This window comes from Anabrus simplex, chromosome X, assembly GCF_040414725.1.
Source record: "Anabrus simplex isolate iqAnaSimp1 chromosome X, ASM4041472v1, whole genome shotgun sequence".
Taxonomy (NCBI): Eukaryota; Metazoa; Arthropoda; class Insecta; order Orthoptera; family Tettigoniidae; genus Anabrus; species Anabrus simplex.
The window spans coordinates 221,529,130-221,544,202 of record NC_090279.1 but is presented as its reverse complement, the minus strand read 5'-3'; the positions used below and the strand labels follow the sequence as shown (position 1 = coordinate 221,544,202).

The window sequence follows — 15,073 nt, the reverse complement described above, 5'->3', positions numbered from 1 at the left end:
AGAAACCATACTAAATGTAAACAAAAATGAAAGTATTTAATAAATTAATTTTGAAAATGAACAGAGAAAAACATTCGTAGCCTACGTGAGTGAAAAAGGAATGCAAATTTCATGAGTACGAGAACACCTCAAATTTATATGTACTTGATTAGGTGACTCTCACAAACGATAAGATCAGAAATGGCTGTTTAGTGTTGGCTCCAGGTCAAGGCCAGAGAGATTGACGCACTCGGTGAGGCCACTGAACTCTCCTTAGAATGTAAGAGTACGTATATCTTGTACGACCTATATCACAACCTGCACAAAACATTGAACAGCAGTTGCAACTTTCACAGCCAGTGAACGTATGTCCATATTCAGAGTTACAGGCCATGGTCCAGGAGCATTCAGAACATTCTCAAGGGTTCCGCTGTCTTTCACTGCATCGAAGCTCTCGGTGGAATGGAGTAGTATCGCAATTGCACCTTAATATATGTTGCGGTTTTAGTGCGCAAATCGCATATTTGTTTGCCGCAGTGGTACTTATGGCACAGTCACTGATTGGTCTTTTTTTGGCCAATGATTGAAGCAATGTAGAGCCCAGCATTGGCCAACCTGCCTTGACAACTGGCGTGTCTCAGCCACTGTGTCCTCCAGGATTTAAGGTTTTCAGTACTGGAAACCAGGCTTTGTTGATCCGTTCAGATTCCTCCTTACAGTTGAAGCTCTTGATGCTTTCCTTTGTAGGTGGACGTGATAAGACGCAGTAGTTGACAGTACTTCGGCGTTGCTGTACTGTACATAGTGGCTTGCTAGCGGCGGCTACCCAAGCCGGCTGTACTCCCCCAGTTGGGTGGCAGTGCAGCGTTTCATAGTTCCTATGTACACATGGCTGTGGAGAGAGGATGGCGCTTCTCTTTAGCAGACCTTAGCATTTCCTTGATTTTTGTTGTTGGCCTATATATGGTTTTTAATCCACGGGACTGCAGTAGCCTCCATATTCTATCTATCAGTTATCGTCCTGGTCGTTGAACACCTTGTACCCTTTACTCCATGACGTGATTGAAAGTAGTTAAAATATAGCCAATAGATAGCACAACAAGCTACAAACGATACCCATGCGTAAAAACAGAGATATCCGGGGCCCTTCGTCAACCGCCTGTTGCAATACTACGGAGATCTACAGGGCCAGTCTCAATGTGTTAAGCTTCCAAAGACAAATGTACATTCAAAATGAAGACTTTGATAAACTCCCCGAATCCCTCCATATCGAATACGATGGTACTAACTACTGGATTTACCTATCATCCAACTCATCCACTTGTTTTCTTTGCCATACTGAAGGACATCTGGTCTCAGATTGTCCTAATAACGTTTCACTTCCAAAAGATGCAATCATTTTCCTCAGCTCCAAAAGAATTCACAGAAGTCAGAGATCGAAAACCTCAAAACTGTCATCAGTACTTCTAGCTCCCTCCCAAAAGATATTCAAGAAGTCACTTTACTGACCAACCCTGACTTAGCACTTAGCCAAGTCTGTAAAACTTCTGCCTTCTCTGGAATTCAAACAGAGAGAAATTGCTGCACCTATGGAAACACACACCACCACTACAACAGTGAATTTTCCTGGATGTCAAAGGCCAACTTCACTACCTAGTAATGAAACAACTAATCCAAATCCTCCTGATAGCAACAAATCCATACCGGCCTCTCCTGAACAAATCGAAAACCGTAAGATAAATCACACTTCCAAGAAACCCAAGACAGACACGCAAAAATCAACAATAAGTGATATGCTCCTGCCAGTAAAACAAGTTCTGGAAGCCGACCCATCACTATTCCCCCTCAGCCACCTACAGCTACGATCTTTCTTCGAAAATACAGTTGGTGCCAAGGACGTATCAGCAATTGCTTCCAACTACACACAAGACACAAGCCCTACAAAACTCTATCCTTACTACACTGATAAAAGCATCAAAAACAAAACACTTGAATAGTTAAAAAAAACTACTGAAATTTGCAAGTGAAAATAAAGACCCAACGCATATCAATGTAACGCCAGACTACTCCAGTGACGACAATTCCTTCCCAGTACAATAATGGGGAGATAAATTTAGTTCTGCTTTTGATCATTATTATTACAACATTACTCCAATGGAATCTTAACAATTATCAATCACAGAATATCGACAACTCCTAATAAATAAACACCAACCATCCGTTATCTGTTTCCAGGAAAAAAGACTTTGCTTCCAATCTAAGATTTAACAGTGTCCACCACAAAAATAGAACTAATGTGAATCATGCAAGTGGAGGAGTAACTACTTACGTAGGTGCTTTGAAAAGTTCTCGGAATGTACTAGAATTAAGTATCTTACCTCGGTGGAACTGCTTTTATTTTTTAACACAGTCTCCCTGTAGACTAATGCATTTGGTCCAGCAATGTTCCAATACCTTGATCCCAACTCGAAAATGAGATTCCTCCAGGCCTGCAAAATACCTCTCCAATTCGGCTGTCAGTTCTTCCCTTGTAGAAAATCTCCGCCCACCGAGGAAAATTTTCAGCTTGGGGAAGAGTCTGATGGTGCCAAATCATGTGAATAAGGTGGATGTGGCAACAATTCGTACCCCAGTTCATGAAGTTTTACCATGGCAATAACACTTGTGTGCAGCGGAGCGTTGTCCTGATGAAAGATGACTTTTTTTTTTGCGAAACCAGGCCTTGTTTCGCGTATCTTTTCCTGTAGTTGGTCTAGGAGGTTTGCATAGTATTGCCCCGTAATTGTTTGGCCAGTAGGAAGATAATCTATCTATCAGCAGAATGCCTTTTGCATCCCACAAAACTGAGGCTATGACCTTTCCTGCCGAACGCACTGCCTTTGCTTTCTTTGGTGGTGGTGAATCAGCATGTTTCCACTGCTTTGACTGCTGTTTTGTCTCTGGCGTATAGTAGTGGACCCAAGTTTCACCTGTAGTCACAAATCGGCGCAAAAAATCTTGTTGGTTGCACTGAAAACGGGCCAGACTTTGTTCGGACATTTCCAATCTGGTGCGTTTATTGTCCAACGTCAAGAGCCACGCCACCCATCTTGCAGATATTTTTTTCATACCCAATTCTTCGGTTAAAATATAATATACCCGTTCAGAAGACATCCCTATAGCTTCGACGATCCTCCATGACCATTTTATGCACTTTTGCGATAAATTCTGGGGTTGTAACACTTTTTGGTCGTCCACTACGTGGATCATCATCCAAGCTCTCCCGACCAAATTTTAACTCGCTGGTCCACTTGGCAACAGTTGAAAATAAAGGAGCAGAGTCCCCCAGTGTGTTCTGAAAGTCGCCATGAATTTCCTTTGCTTTCATACCTTTCTTTACAAAGTTTTTAATCACTGCTCGAATCTCAGTTTTTTTCCATTGTCACAAATCACTACGCGGGAACAACAACAAAGAGTCGTCACTACCACACTCCTGCAGCTGGAGCACAGACGTGCCACGTGTTCACTCACAAAGGATGTGCGATTATTGCGCGGGAACCTCGTTGCTCTAGCACTGACATCTAGCGGTGATTCCGAGAACTTTTCAAACCGTCCTCATATATCAAAAACAATATCTATGCCAAAGAAATTACTGTTAACACTAATTTGCAAGCTGTAGCAATTTCAGTCCATCTACCAATTTCTCTATGTATCTGCAATGTTTATATTCCAAACAGTTGTTTGTTTCAAGGTGACGATCTACAAAACCTTATCCGCCAACTACCTAAACCATTCATCCTGGTGGATGACTTCAACAGCCACAACACGTTATGGGGTAGTCATAGTTCTGATGCAAGAGGAAAAGAGATAGAAGAGATACCTGATGAATTTGATATAATTAACTCTTTACAATGGCGAAAAATAATAATAATTAACTCTAGTGCTCCAACCCGCTTTGACATAGGCCGCGGCACCTGTAGTAGTATAGACCCAACCATCTGCACGCCGGACATAGCAACCTTTTTCAACTGGTCTGTTTACTCAATACTCCAACGAAATAGTGACCACTTCCCGATACTAATCAGTAATGAAAGTTCTTCCGTCAACTCTTCATTTATCAACAGCCCTAAATGGAACTTAAATAAAGCACATTGTACAAAACTTAGGGAGACAGTCTATAATCACTTAAATGACTTAACCTCTCCCTTGCACATAAATAGCATTGTTCAAGATTTCACAGAAGTTCTCATTAAATCTGCAGACATGAGTGTTCCAAAAGTAACCTCAAATTCCTTTAATAAAACAGTAGCTTGGTGGAACGAAAATTGTAAGGAGGCTATTAAGAATAAGAATCATGCTTTCTACCTCTACAAAAGAAAACCCACACCTGAAAATAAAGCCCAATTAAAGAAATGTAGAGCAATCGCTCAAAAAGAAATAAAACTCGCCAAAAAGAATTCATGGCTATCATTTGTCTCCTCGCTAAGTTCCCAAACCCCACAAAAGGAAATGTGGAATGAAATTCAAAGAATAAATGGCAAATATAATCACTTCTACATTACTTCCCTCTGAAAGTCGGTTGATGGACCCTTTATAAACGAACCTCAGAACATCGCTGATAAATTAGCTGACACATTTGCCGAGATCTCTAGTGACGACAATTATGATCCCGAATTTCTCCATACAAAGAAATCCAGTGAATCCCTTGATCTAAGGAAAGCCATCTCTGACCGCAACTAAAATCTAAACGATGCTTTTCAACTACTTGACATATGTGGCAAACCTAGTCCTGACCCAGATACGCTCCCTTATGAATTTCTGAAACAGCTCCCACTAAATGTAATAAATTATCTTCTGGCCATTTTCAACCACATATGGAGTTCTAAGACTTCTGATCAATGGCGCAATGCCACTGTAGTTCCAATACCCAAACCAGGGAAAGACAACTCAACTGCTGAAAATTATCATCCTATTGCTTTAACTAATGTAATGTGTAAACTTATGGAGAAAATAGTCAAAAGATTACAATGGTATCTCAAGCATATCAATCTCTTCAGTAATATGCAAAACGCGTTCCATAAAGCACACACTGCAACAGACTCCTTGGTAAGTCTGGTGGAATCTGAAATACAAGAAGCGTTCCCCAATAACCAACACATAATAGCAGTCAGTTTACATTTTTTTTTTTTTTTTTTTTTTTTGGCCATTTGCTTTACGTCGCACCGACACAGATATGTCTTATGGCAACGATGGGGTAGGAAAGGCCTAGGAAGTGGAAGGAAGCGGCCATGGCCTTAATTAAGGTACAGCCTCGGCATTTGCCTGGTGTGAAAATGGGAAACCATGGAAAACCATCTTGAGGGCTGCCGACAGTGGGGCTCGAACCCACTATCTCCCGATTACAGGATACTGGCCGCACTTAAGCGACTGCAGCTATCGAGCTCGGTAGTTTAGATATTAATAAGGCATAATGCACAAGATTATGTAATCAAAGTATTAATGACACATAATATAACTGGAAATATGCTATATTGCATTTATAGTTTTCTCCTCTTCAACTATCGGCGGTCTCTGTCAGTCAACAGACGAGGTTGGCCTGCACGCTTTCGTGCTGTACGTGTACATTCACATTTCCACTTCACTATCACATCAGAAACAGTGGACCTAGGGATGTTTAGGAGTGCGGAAATGTCGCGTACAGACTTCTGCCACAAGTGACAACCAATCACCTGACCACGTTCGAAGTCCGACAGTTCCGCGGAGCGCCCGATTCTGCTCTCTCACGATGTGTAATGACTACTGAGATCACTGATATGGAGTACCTGGCAGTAGGTGGCAGCAAAATGTACCTAAGGTGAAAAACGTATGTTTTTGGGGGTGTCCGGATACTTTTGATCACATAGTGTAAGTCCTAAAAATACACGGAACTCATCCACGGTGATATCGTACCAGTCCGTAATCCTTGACTTTTCAGTGACATTTCCTCGCAAAAATAACTCTTCTGCAAATGCGTTACATTCAGTGACAATGTTATTCAGCAAGTTGTCATCTGCAAGCAAGCGAAAATAATCAATAGGTTTCACGTCACTTCCCAGTGGAACCTATATTCCCAGCCGACTAATAAAGTTTATTTGTTTCATTGAGAACGAATCTGAACTCCAAGAAATGACCGCTGAAATATTGCCCATATTATTTGGCGGGAGATTTGGAGATGAGATATCACTTACGTCTTCCTCATCTTCTGTAAAGTGAGAATTGGAAGTAGACGCTCGACACACACATCCATGACAATTAAAATTGAAATAATTGATAAGGAGATTCCACCTATTCAATACCAAAGAATAAGAAATGTAGTGAATTACATTCTTATTTAATAATAATAATTAGAAATGGTACCGGTTTCGACCCTAGTCCAGGTCATCATCAGCCGATTAAGAAATGGAAAACAATGCATAGGATCAGTAGAAGAGGCAATATGAAAAGGAAATGAACAGGGGTAGACACTGTAAAACTTAGAAGAAGTAAAATACAAGTCATTCAAAAGAAAAACAGTGCGCAATTCTCTTAGCGGCAGCAAGGCACACGCAGCTCTAGGCAAAATCCCACAATGATTACGAATAGCGGAGAACTGTTCAAAGCCAGTTATTTAAACACTGTCAGGCATAAAGTCACATCACAATCGAACACATACGAAGGTCCATATTCGTGTAGGAGTTGAAGACGAGCAGATTCATTGTAGCAACTTGCCAGCTCCCGGTGATCAGTGCGACACATTCAATATCAGGCACTGTGGTTTCAAACGCCAAAGTAAAATGGAGAATAGCTTGACGATCCAGTTGCGGGAAAGTAAGTATATAGATAAATATACAATTCAATATAATTGAGTAAATAATTGTGCTCCTATAGAATTCTTAGAACAGTTGACGTGAAAAAACAATTGTGAAGAGAAAAAAATATAGTAAAAAACGCAATACCGGAAACAAATGAAAACGTATATGCACAGTGCGCAATTTTTAAAACGTAAAAATTTTAGGTCTAGATTGAAGTAGTCGAAATCGGCGTAAGGCAGGAGTTGAGTATGGATGAAAAAAATCGAAATGAAGGTGGAAATGAATTTTTTTTTTAGAAAAGATAGAATAAATTAATAGAGGAAGAGGAATAGTGGAAAAAAGAGAAGAGTGAAAGAAATTGAAGATTAAATGGTGTTGAGGAAGGATAAGGTAGGGAGATGAAGGAGGGGACAACACATACAAGACTCCAACCATAGTTTTACCAATATTGAAAAAGACATAAAGGAGGGGTAGTTTAGGGTGGGTTAGGAGGGTGGGTTATTCGAGGTAGAAAATGTGGGTAGGAACTTTGTGAGGCATGGAAAATAGGATTGGGGTTTTGAAATTTAGAATTTTTGAGAAGAAGAATTAGGAAGTCGAAAAGGATACTTGGTTTTTCAGAAATGTCGTTTAAGTTGAAATTTGGGTTGAAGTACTGATCAAGGTGAATAAAGCAATTTTCAGTAGTGTTTAAGAGGGGGCCTTTGTTTATGATTTTAAGTATTTTCATGTCTTTTTCAATATTGGTAAAACTATGGTTGGAGTCTTGTATGTGTTGTCCCCTCCTTCATCTCCCTACCTTATCCTTCCTCAACACCATTTAATCTTCAATTTCTTTCACTCTTCTCTTTTTTCCACTATTCCTCTTCCTCTATTAATTTATTCTATCTTTTCAAAAAAAAAAAAAAAAATTCATTTCCACCTTCATTTCGATTTTTTTCATCCATACTCAACTCCTGCCTTACGCCGATTTCGACTACTTCAATCTAGACCTAAATTTTTTACGTTTTAAAAATTGCGCACTGTGCATATACGTTTTCATTTGTTTCCGGTATTGCGTTTTTTACTATATTTTTTTCTCTTCACAATTGTTTTTTCATGTCAACTGTTCTAAGAATTCTATAGGAGCACAATTATTTACTCAATTATATTGAATTGTATATTTATCTATATACTTACTTTCCCGCAACTGGATTGTCAAGCTATTCTCCATTTTACTTTGGCGTTTGAAACCACAGTGCCTGATATTGAATGTGTCGCGCTGATCACCGGGAGCTGGCAAGTTGCTACAATGAATCTGCTCGTCTTCAACTCCTACACGAATATGGACCTTCGTATGTGTTCGATTGTGATGTGACTTTATGCCTGACAGTGTTTAAATAACTGGCTTTGAACAGTTCTCCGCTATTCGTAATCATTGTGGGACTTTGCCTAGAGCTGCGTGTGCCTTGCTGCCGCTAAGAGAATTGCGCACTGTTTTTCTTTTGAATGACTTGTATTTTACTTCTTCTAAGTTTTACAGTGTCTACCCCCGTTCATTTCCTTTTCATATTGCCTCTTCTACTGATCCTATGCATTGTTTTCCATTTCTTAATCGGCTGATGATGACCTGGACTAGGGTTGAAACCGGTACCATTTCTAATTATTATTAAATGAGAATGTTATTCACTACATTTCTTATTCTTTGGTATTGAATAGGTGGAATCTCCTTATCAATTATTTCAATTTTAATTGTGATATTCTTCAATACGGAACAATGAAATTTTTAACTTTAAACACACATCCATGATTAAAATTTTCACTCAGGTGGCTACAGTCACTTTTCACACTGTCATCACTATCAATGCTGTCACTGTCACTAGCGTTCAGGAGAGCTTCCAGACTATCATCATTAATTGCAAATCGCCTGTTTATCCCACTAAGACGGGGTTTCACATATATGGAAAAGAAAGGAATCCACCTAATCACTGTACTTATAATTCTTACAGTACCGGTTTCGGCCTATTAGGCCATCATGAGCTGGCTAACATTGATGCTTTGCGTTAATTACATCACACTGTCTGAAGAGAGATGCCATTTTTTTATTAGCATATCCGGATATGTCTAATGGGGGATATAAATTATGATTTTTCATTTAAATTGTGGTACTAAGTGTAAAATGACCTTGAGGTTTAAATTGTGATTATAAAAACTTAACCTAAACTTAAGAGCTAATCTGAATTATAAGTACAATAAATTGTATTGATTAGGTGGAGTCCAATATGGACATGAAGCTTATAAATAATGAGAAGAGAGATGCCATTTTTTAATTAGCATATCTGGATATGTCTAATGGGGGATATAAATTATGATTTTTCATTTAAATTGTGGTACTAAGTGTAAAATGACCTTAAGGTTTAAATTGTGATTATAAAAACTTAACCTAAACTTAAGAGCTAATCTGAATTATACGTACAATAAATTGTATTGATTAGGTGGAGTTCAATATGGACATGAAGCTTATAAATAATGAAGACAGGGTTTCTTCCGATGAGAAGGTTCTGAAACTTCACTGTTCTCTCTTGACAACGCAGAAATGTATGCCGACTTGTAATGGCTACAAAGATTGTAACTAACAATTGGTCTGATGCCCGGATGACGCATATGTTTAATAACACCTTAACAATGCACAGATAAGAGGTCTGTTTGTTTACATACATATCAGCGGAAATACAAGCTTTAATATTTGGTGCAGAGTGTGATGCACGTGTTGTCATCAGCACCGAGTGAAAGTGAGTTATGACGCATATGTGTCGTCATCGGCTGCAAACGTGTTAAAATCTCTTCTATTTTGAAGGAGACATAAAGGAAAACTAACTGGATCTCAACCCCAACCCTTTAACATCAGAATAACTGAACTTCAGCCTTCCACCCATTTTAGTTCCACACAACTCCCTAGATACACCTCCATGGAAGGCTCATTTGCCTCCAATCAATTGGGAACTGAACAACACTCTTAAAACTCAAACCGATACAGCAAAATCTCAAGTTATTTCATGAAATTTGGAACAGATATTCATCATATAGTGCAATTTATACTGATGGATCAAAACTCAATGAGAGAAATGGTTGCGCGGTGAAATATAAAGACTATAGAATGTTATTCAGATTATCAGATGTTTTCACAGTTTTTACAAGTGAACTGTATGCTCTTAAACAGGCCATGATTCAAAAGCAAGCTACAATAAGTGACTCATAATATTATCTGATTCCAAAAGTGCATCATTAACTTCAATACAAAATCTATGAAAAACACACCTCCTTGTTAAAGAACTCAAATGCTGCACCACAAGATCAAGATTGTAGGTATGTGGATACCATCTCACAGAGGAATGCCAGGCAACAAATCAGCTGATCAAGCAGCAAAAGAGGCTACTAGTCTTCCAATCAACGACCCTCAAATTGCCACTCCACATTCCGATATCATCGCTTACATCAAAATCAAACTACACAAACAATGGAAAATGAACTGGCTTAAAAATTACACTAGTAACCTCCAAAAAATTAAAATGATATCTACAAGAATATATCCTCTCCAAAACCTCACGAAACATGAACAAGTCTTAATCTCCCGACTAAGGATAGGACACAACTATTTCCTAGAAAAGAAACAACCTCCAACCCGCAGTAAATGTGACTGTTCTCTCACTGTCAAGGACATCATCTCAGAATGACAACTGTACCACCATTGGTGCCAACACCACAACATACCTAAGGAAATGGAAGTGACACTGGCTTCTCCAGCACTGAGTCATCAACTTCCTCAAGGACACTGGCTTGCCCTCCAAAATCTAATTACATTATACTTATTTATATTTTCCTGTATTTACAATATTATTACTACTATTACTCTGTAATCATATGTAAAAGTTGCGATAAAGACCTTGGAGTTAGAGACTATAAACAACCTTAATGTGCAAGAGACAAAAGACCAATTTTAAAACAAAAATGTTCCAGAACAAGGAATTTGCAATGGATAATCATGCCAAATGGTCATGATTAACGGAAGCCTACTTCGATGCATAACAGCAATTTACAGTGGGCTGGTCCCATATCTACATTTCATTTACCAAGAGTAGAATTAAGTTTACATATTAAAAAAGGTGAAAAAAGTAGCAAGGTAAAAGGGGAATTCCTTCCCAGTAGAAAAATAATGAATGAAACATTTCATAACTTTTTCAACACAGCACTACAGGAGGACAAGTTGTATTGGTAATTACAGATTAAGATTACAAACTATTTAAAAGAAAACTTGCCTCAAGAGGAAGATGAGATGGGAATAATTGGCAAATTATCTCATTTAAAATTCTTACAACCTTTTAGGTAAAATAAAACAATGGGTAAACTCTTAGGGTTAAAATTACATTGAAATTTGATTAAAATTAAATCGTAAAGATCACAGTCGCTTACCTCAACAGAAGCAAGTCCCTGTGCGAGTACGGAGCACATGGACAACACATCTGCACGACCGGATTCCCAAAATCAGAATGCCCCCACACCGCAAAGTGCTTCCTAAAGGTAGCATACATACTAGATGGGAAGACCAGAAACAGCACAGCGGGAAAATCAACCAATGAACGCACAAGTTTACCCTTTCGATTTATTTAATCCAATCATTTTAAATATTTTAATGTGACGCTGGTCACTTTGTCCTTGAGTCTTGTAGTTTTTTGCAATCGAAGCATGCTCTAGAAAATCTCAAATGTTTAACTGAACTTTTTAATGATCTTGAATATACTTGAAGTAGGCCAAATATAGAACAGAAATAAACACCCACAACACAGTCACAGAACAGACCAACAAAGCCAGTACGGCACAGTGGCTGTGGTAGGCCAGAGAAAGGAACAGGCGAACAGTTGCCCGCCTTTAATACAAATTTGTAGAAGAATATATTTGTATTGGTCCACCTGGTCAATACAACAAGCTACTTAAAAATAAATGGTATATACACTCATAAAAAAACCCTTCAGCTAGTAAACAAAAAACAAAGACATCCTAAATATGTGGGCAAAGAAATTGATGGAAAATTTAGTGTTGACACATTCAAAGTTTTTATAAACATCATGCATTGGTTTTCACAGTCTTGATAAAATTATAAAGTGAGAAGACGGTGACCATTATGGTCTATCTTGGCAGGCAGGATTGGTTTCTTGTGTTAATTGAGTAGCCCACTCAAGAAGCTGGAGGAGACAGAATTACATTCCACCTTTCGTAGGAGAGAAATAGCGTCTTTATGTAAAACTTAATAAACACATTCCACACTGACGTCCACATTTTATCATATATTCAGCAAGACAAAAGGTTTAACATCACACTAACACATCGATGGCTACCAGCAATGAAAAGGCTGGAACGAACCTGGGAAACCACGGGATACGATCTTCAGGCCTGCCAACAGCACCATTCGATCCCACCATCTCCCGAATGCAGGATGACTTACGAGCAAACATAAATTTTAAACTGCCCTCAACTGCTGAAATATCAAAAGTACAAGGGAAGAACCTAAAACCAATGTTGATAACTGAACTAGAAATATTGAAATATACAAATCAGTTTAGTTTATATATGCCAAAAACAGAACATTTGAGTTTTGGGCATCACTCAAGAAAGATGTCAAAACTTAAGGCAACAGCAAGTGCCCCATGCCAAAGAAGTAAAGTGTGGATACGTACTTGGTGATCTTATCCACCAATAACCTCCAGTTTCATTCATATCAATCTTGATCTGCTTCGGCCAGCTTTGAGGTACCTCACATTATCACAGCAGTTTGAAAGTGACCTTTTTGAGTGTCTTGCCTCAGCATTACGCATCCATCACATTAAAACCATAGCATACATCCCTGATGCTAATAGGAAAAATGGAATGTTGGCATCATGATTTAAAGAGCACTCTGAAGTGCAACTCACTGACGACTAGTTTCCGAAACTAACCCAGTTTTCATGGAACTTCAATTGTACATTATTCCAGAAGGAGAAACCACCCATGCTAGAAGGACACTATGGTGAATCCATAAAGCTTCCAGCAAACTTTTCGATGGTCAGAAGACTGCTACAGACGTTCCTACCTTCCTCTACAAGCTAAAAGAGTATATGAGATCACTCAAATCCTTTCCAACTGAACATGATGGTGTGTCACCCTACTCTCAAGACCAGCATGATGCTACTAGAACTTGACATAAAATGGACCTTTCTGTGTTGAACCGAGAAACACCTTGCAGGACACCATGTCAACCCAAGAACACTACAAGGTCTTTCCCAGTAAATATTTGGCATTACCACTGAAGAGGGAGTGCTCCGCCTTGCAGCTATGCAACCCGCTCCCGCTTGTAAGCTCCGAAACGTGCGTGGTGTATCCAGCTAGCGCGCTGACTCATGGCTTGTGACGTCAGCCAGCCAGTATAAACAGGAGGCGAACTCGGCAGCAGTGGGCAGCAATCAGCTCTACAAGGAGGTACCCCTCTTAAAAATGTGGGCTGAATAGGCGGACTGAATTCTGATCGAGAGGCCTCGCCTCCGGACTCCCTACCGCCTCAATATTCCCGCCTTCCTTATAACTTGACCTACACACAGATAGCATTCTGCTAGGAAGAACTTTGTATTGCATTCAAGCCAGACTTCCAGACATTAGATAGCCATCTGCTATCAGGGACATTCATATGTTTGTGACAATCTACATTGTCAGTGTAGATACAATTGTACATAATAGGGCAAAATTATATAAATATAAATACTTCTCATTCGAACAGCAAGCTTACTCACTATCTTATTTAGTGTGTACTCCAAATAAGAAGCAAGTCGCAAGATAATTTATTTTGTGTATTGTGTGAAAGATTTTTTTTTTTTTTTTTTTTTTTTTTTTTTGCTAGGGGTTTTACGTCGCACCGACACAGACAGGTCTTATGGCGACGATGGGATAGGAAAGGCCTAGGAGTTGGAAGGAAGCGGCCGTGGCCTTAATTAAGGTACAGCCCCAGCATTTGCCTGGTGTGAAAATGGGAAACCACGGAAAACCATTTTCAGGGCTGCCGATAGTGGGATTCGAACCTACTATCTCCCGGATGCAAGCTCACAGCCGCGCGCCTCTACGCGCACGGCCAACTCGCCCGGTGAAAGATTTCATGAAAATAAACCTTTAAGTTGTGTTCTGTATATAGTGCTTCTTGTATACAACACAACACTCCTGTCAGTTACATGCTCCAAAGTTCACCACCCTGTTTTGTTTATTTGTAGCTCCTATCTAGGCTGTGATAAACAAAAAAACTAGTGCTGATGAATCTTGTACATGTTAATCACTGTGTTAAGCTACAGTAAAACCTTTTGTCATTTCTGTAGGGGACAAGGAAAAAGAACTTCGTAAACGAGAAAATGTACTACTGAATATATGAATGAAAACTATCCAACAGGGATATGGAAACACTAGATACAATTTTTTCCGACATAGGGGGATTTTATGTCATATCTGCGAGTTCAGTGAAAACTCTATTATGAGTAGAGAATATTAAAAGGTGTGAAAAATAAGACAAGAAAAAATATTAAAAGTTACTTCGCTGGGGCTTATAAAATAATAATAGTGCATTGAAAAGTGCTAAAAACACCTAACAAATATGAAAATATTTTAATGGGGCCCATAAAAATATCAAAAATATCAAAAGTATTATTCGTCTTTTTATAACAAATGTTAGTAGAAGACCAGTGGGTTATTAATCCTTTTGATGCCAGGCTGTAATGTAGTGGATGTGTTAAGAATGCCAAGACAATTTTAATGAAAATGCAGACACTAAGAAAAATATTCTCCTACTTCCATTTTTGGAGCTTAAACCCTGTTCATTTTTTCCATAGAGTAGTTGTAAATATCTTGTAGTGATTTCGGACATGAATGAATGAATGAATAAATAAATAAATAAATAAATAAATAAATAAATAAATAAATAAATAAATCATGGGTATGATACCTGTGTGAGAATATTCAGTTAATTTTGAATTAAAAAACTAATGTTTTATGCTATTCTTGATAGTACTTTTCAAGAATTAGGAATGTTTACAAAATCGTGCACACGCAGTTTAAATACACAATAAACTCCTCTCTACTTCGAACATTTGTCAGTCGATAAATTATTCTCTAATGAAATGCTTCATGTTAAAACATAGCGTTTAATCATCATTCATATACTTATCCATCCTTACACTGTTGGAAATAAATAAACGTATAAAAAAGCGAGATAATAACCGAGTGACATGAAGTGGCAG

General features: G+C 38.6%; 1 protein-coding gene across 2 annotated transcripts in view; it reads right to left on the bottom strand.

Annotated features, from left to right (window-relative positions):
• wkd (whacked) overlaps nt 1-15,073 on the bottom strand; it is a 569,688-nt gene that overhangs the window by 394,783 nt on the left and 159,832 nt on the right. The gene's annotated exons all lie outside the window — the stretch shown is intronic.